This window comes from Peromyscus leucopus, chromosome 7 (assembly GCF_004664715.2).
Source record: "Peromyscus leucopus breed LL Stock chromosome 7, UCI_PerLeu_2.1, whole genome shotgun sequence".
NCBI lineage: Eukaryota > Metazoa > Chordata > Mammalia > Rodentia > Cricetidae > Peromyscus > Peromyscus leucopus.
This window is the reverse complement of record NC_051069.1, coordinates 33,742,233-33,748,244: the sequence shown is the minus strand read 5'-3', so window position 1 is coordinate 33,748,244 and position 6,012 is coordinate 33,742,233.

Sequence of the window (6,012 nt, the reverse complement as noted above, 5' to 3'; positions counted from 1 at the left end):
CACAGTCTGGTGGAATAAGAGCCTTAGGACTTGAGTCTTCTGCAGGGCAGATGTGACAAATACGTTGTAAGAAGCAGAACTGGGGAACACTTATGGCACAATATATACAAATAAACAGGACTTTATAGTTAACCATAAATCCAAACTTGATTTTAAAGCAATGCATGATTTCATCTTTACAAATAAAATTTTTAGTGAGTCCAACGATCAGGGTTTGTTGAAAGAGAAACATGTCATTTTATGTACATATACATTATATATTTATGTATATATATGGTAATGTTGTGCAAATTTGTGTTTTATCAATAATAACAGATAAGAATATTGTTATCCGACTATATTAACTAGTTTTTATATCAACTGGGCACAAGCTAAAGAGTCATTTGGGTAGAAGAAATCTAGATTGAGAAAATGGCCCCCCAAATTGGCCTGTGGGCAATCCTTTGGGACATTTTCTTTTCTTTGTTTTGAAGAAAAAAAACCCGCACTTTTTCTTCATTCTGAGTATTGGACATTTGCACTCATCGTTACCATTTTTGCTCTTTTTTTCCATGTGTTTCTGTCTTCATTTTTACTTTCTTTATCTACTGTTTTTCTCACTCTCTTTTGTTCAGTTTTGGTATTGTTTTTCTCGCTCTTTTTCTCTGTCTCTCCTAGTTCAGAAGTCCCAAACTATGTTCTTTCTAGCTGCCTCCTAAGTAATCACCAGCCAGTTCAACTGTTAAAGCTTATAGGACAGAAGGCCTTGCCCTTTCCTGAGTAACTCAGAAACCTCAGGATGCTCTCACCAGGGTCACTTCTTATCCAGCTGAAATCGCGTCCTTTGCCAGTGTCCCAGGCTCTTTCCTAAACACCAGGCAGAGGGATTGTTCTGCACAATCCTTGGGCTTCAGAAGAGCCCTTGCTTGCTGGCTTGCTTGCTCAGCACTTTCTGTCTCAGAATATTGCACCTTCCTGAGGACATTTCCTTCTTTCTGGACACACTCTTTGATGAAATCCCTTCACAGAGGTCTGTTGTGGTGAGTACTTCTGCAACTTGTCCAAAAACATTTTTGTTTTTCCCAAACCTTTAAAAGGGAGTGTCTTTTGAATTCAATTCCAGTTTGATTTTTATCTTCCCATTTCTGTTGTCCTGAGAGAGACATCTGCCTTTGCTAAATGACCAACTTTTGCGAGTAAAATTTTCCATTTCCTTTCTTGCTGTTTTTACATTTGTGTGTGTGTGTGTGTGTGTGTGTGTGTGTGTGTGTGTGTGTGTGTTCTTTGGTTTCACTACAAGGTTTATCACTTGAATTTAGTTGATGTTGTTGGAGTGGGCATTTGTTGAAACTCTTGAATCTGAGAACAGATGTCTTTACCGCCTCAGAATGCTACCTGCCTTTATCTTTAAATACCAGTCTCTGCATAGACTCCTTTCTGAACTTTCATCAGACATGCGTGAAATCAATGCTTAAACTCTATTCTTCGCCACGAATTATCTTCCTAGCTAATAGTCTCTAACCTAGCATTCAGTTTTCACAATCATTTCCTTCCTCCCTTACCTCCTTTTTCCTCTCTTGCTTCTTTCCTTCCTTTTTTTAACAAGCAAACATGACAAAATAAAACATAAGATAAAGCAAAAGAAAAAAAATCACATCAAGGCTAGACAAGACAAACCAGCAGAAGGAAAAAAGCCCCAAGAGCAGGCATAACAATCAGAAACCCACTTGTGTGCACACTCAGGAGTCCCATACAATACTAAGCCACAATATACACACAGAGGACCTGGGTCAGGCCCATGCAGGGCCCTTGCTTGCTGCTTCGGTCTCTGGGAGTTCATGTGAGCTTTGCTTATGTTGATTTAGGTGGCCTGGTTGCCTAGTGTCCTCTGTACCCTCTGGCTCTCACAGTCTTCCTGCCTCCTCTTCCATGGGATTCCCTGAGCTTTGACAGGAGGATTTGATGGAGATTTCTCATGTAGAGCTGTGTGTTCCAAGGACTGACCCTCCCTCCCTCCCTCCCTCCCTCCCTCCCTCCCTCCCTCCCTCCCTCCCTCTCTCTCTCTCTCTCTCTCTCTCTCTCTCTCTCTCTCTCTCTCTCTGAGTAATGTCTGGCTGTGGGTCTCTGCATCTGTTCCTGTCTGTTGTAGGAGGAAGCGCCTCTGATGATTGCTGAACAAGGCATTGATCTATAAGTGTAGCAGAACATCTTTCAGAGTCATTTTACCAACCCTTTTTAATTTTTTTTATTTGACCAGTAGAATTTGGCTTTACCCCAGTACTTTGGGCTATCTACTCTCAGATTCTTGGTCACCCAAGCAGTGTCAGGGATGGGTTCCATCTTGCAGAGTGGGCTTTAAGTCAAATCAGATGTTAGTTGGCTACTCCCACAAGTTCTGTACCACCATTGCCCTAGCGTATTGTGCATGCAAGGCATATTACAAGTCAAAGGTTTTGTGGCTGGGTTGGACCGGTAGAGCACCTTCCTGCACCAAAGACACTAGAATCTAGGGGTGAAGGTTCTATGTAGGCACCAGCTCAACATCTCCATGTTCAATGAGTTGTGAGTATGTTGTCCTTGGCAAAGGAAGCCTGCTGTCAGTTTGAGGAGAGCAACCCACTGTCTTAGACAAGGTTGTTTGAGGATTTTTCAAAGGGCCCTTTTGGCCAACAACTCAGTTGAATGCAACTTAGTCCTGGTATTGGAAGCCTCATTTGGTGACAAGATGTTTCCAGTTAGAACTCTGTCTTTTCCACTACTAGGAGACCTTAGGATCACCTCCACATATTTTAGGAAGGTTCTATTGCCCTAGGTTTCCACATCATCCCTCAAATGTCCCTCAATAAGAGCTCTCTCTTTCCCTGCATTCCCTCCAACACTATCTCGCCAGCACCTCCCCCATCTGATTCCCACCTCCCTCCTCCAGTCCCAGTGCACCCACAAGATATACTCTATGTTCCACTCCCAGGGAAATCCATGTGTCCTTACCACCACCCTAGTCCCTTCCTCTATGCCTAAACTCTTTGGGTCTACTGATTTGGGGTTGGTTATCATTTATTTAATAGCTAATAATATCCCCATATAAGTGAATACATACCATGTTTATCTTTCTGAGTTACCTTACTCATGATTAATTTCTTCTAGTGCCATCCATCTACCTGCAAATTTCATGATGTCATTTCTTTTTAACAGCTGAGTAATACTGCATTCTCTAATTATGCCACATTTTTTTTATGCATTCTTCTCTTGAGGGGCATTTAGATTGTTTCTAGTTTCTGGTAATTGGTTGAGCAAGTGTCCTCATGGTAGGATGAAATGTCTTTTGAGTATATGCTCAAGAGTGGTACAAGGAACCACCATATTGATTTCCATAGTGGTTCTATAAGTTTGCTTTCCCACCAGCAATGGTGGAGTGTTCCTTTTGCTCCACATCCTCACCATCATGAGCTATGTTATTAAACTTAGCTGTTCTGACAGATATAAGATGAAATCTCCAAGTATTTTTGATTTGCATTTCCCTTATGTTTAACATTTCTTTAAGTGTTACTCAGCCATTTGAGTTTCCTCTATCGAGAATTCTCTGTGCCTCGTTTTTATATTGTACTGGTTGGTTTTTTTGATATCTACTTTCTTGTGTTCATTATATATTTTGGATATTAATCTTTAATCAGATATGAAATTGGTAAAAATCTTTTCCCATTCTATAGGCTGCCATTTTTGTCCAAATGGTGGTGTCTTTTGCCTTACAGAAGCTTCCCAGTTTCATGGGGTCTCATTTATTAATTGTTGATCTTAGTGCCTGTGCTGTCACTGTTATGTTCAGGAAATTTTCTCCTTTGTCAATGAGTTTAAGGCTACTCCATACTTTGTCTTCTATCAGGTTCAGTGTGTCTAGTTTTATGTTGAGATTTTTAATCCATTCAGATTTTAGTTATGTACAGGGTAATAAACATGGATCTGTTTGAATTCTTCTACATGCAAGCATCTAGTTTGAACATTGCCATTTATTGAAGATGCTATCTTTTTTGTCTAGTGTGTATTTCTATCTCTTTATCAAAATCTGATGTCCATTGGTGTATTGATTTATGTCTGGGTCTTCAATTTGATTCTATAAGTCAATGTGTTTATTTTTATGCCAACAATATGTGGTTTTTATTACTATAGCTCTGTAGTACAACTTGAAATCAGCAATGGTGATACCTTTAACACTTCTTTTATTGTTCAGAATTATTTTAGCTATCGTTTTTGTTTTTGTTTTGTTTTTTAACATAAGAAATTAAGACTTATCTTTTCAAGGTCTGTGAAGAATTGTGTTGGAATTTTGATGGTCCTTACACTGTATCTGTAGATTGATTTTGGTAGTGTGGCCATTTTACCATGTTAGTCCTACTAATACACACACATAGGTGATCCTTCCATCTTCTGAAATCTTTGTCAATTTCTTTCTGCAAAAACTTGAAATTTTTATCCTACAAGTGTAGCTAGAGTTTTCCTGTCTTGCCCACAGTCAGGACAAATCTTTGTCACCCACCAGTCCCAGAGCCGCTCAGACCCAACCAAGTAAACACAGAGACTTATTTTGCTTACAAACTGTATGGCCGTGGCAGGCTTCTTGCTAACTGTTCTTATATCTTAAATTAATCCATTTCCATAAATCTATACCTTGCCATGTGGCTTGTGGCTTACCGGCATCTTTTCATGCTGCTTGTCAGGGTGGTGGTTGGCAGTGACTCCTTCTGCCTTCCTGTTCTTTCTTTCCTCCTCTCTGTTAGTCCCGCCTATACTTCCCCCCTAGCCACAGGCCAATCAGTATTTTATTTATTGACCAATCAGAGCAACTTGACATACAGACCATCCCCCAGCACAGCCAAGTGCAGACCATCTCAGACACCTGCACTCAGGCCCGTGATTCTAATCATCCTCTATGCAGACCTGCTGGGTAAAGCCACGAGGAACCCAAGAACGGACTCCCACAGGACATACAGAGCATCCCACAGCATACACGTCTTTTACTTGCTTGGTTAGAGTTACCCTAAGATATTTTATATTATTTGAGGCAATTGTAAAAAATGTTTCTTTGATTTCTTTCTTAGTCCATTTATAATTTGTATATAGGAGGGCTACTGATTTTTGAGTTAATTTTGTATCCAGCTATATTGCTTAAAGTATTTGTCATCTATAGAAATTCTCCTGTGGAATTTTTAGGGTGACAAATATATGCTACCATATTATCTGCAAATAAAGATCCTTTGACTTCTTCCCTTCCAATCTGTATCCCCTTCATCTTCTTCAGTTATCTTCTTGCTTTAGCTAGAACTTCAAGTACCATAGGGTATAGATATGGAAAAATCGGACAACTTTTTCTTGTTCCTGGTTTTAGTGGAATTGCTTTATTTATCTCCATTTATGTTTATATTGGCTATAGACTTGCTGTAAACTGTCTTTATTATGTTTAGATGTGTCCCATGACTTCCTAATTTCCTCAGTCACTAAGGAGTGTTGGATTTTGTCAAAGGCATTTTCTACATCTAACGAGATGATCATGTGGCTTTTTTTCTTTCATTTTGTTTATATGGGAGATTACATTTTTAGATTTTCATATATTAAACCATCTCTGCATCTCTGAAATGAATCCTACTTAATCATAGTGGATGATTTTTTTATGTGTTCTTAGATTTGGTTTGCAAGTATTTTATTGAGCATTTTTGCATCGTGTTCATCAGAGAAATTGGTCTGTAATTTTCTTTCATTGTCGAATCTTCATATGGTTTGGATATTATAGTGACCGTGGCTTCATAAAAAGAACTTGACAGTGTTTCTTCTATTTCTAAATTGTGGAATAATTTGAGGAGTATTGGCTTAAACTCTTTTTTATAGGTCTGGTAGAATTCTGCTCTGAAATCACCTAGACCTGAGTTTTTTGGAGAGGGGTAGGGAGACTTTTAATGACTGCTTCTATTTCTTTAGGGGTTATAGGTCTATTTCAATTCATCTGATTTTGATTTAACTTTGATAAGTGTTATCAATTGAGAA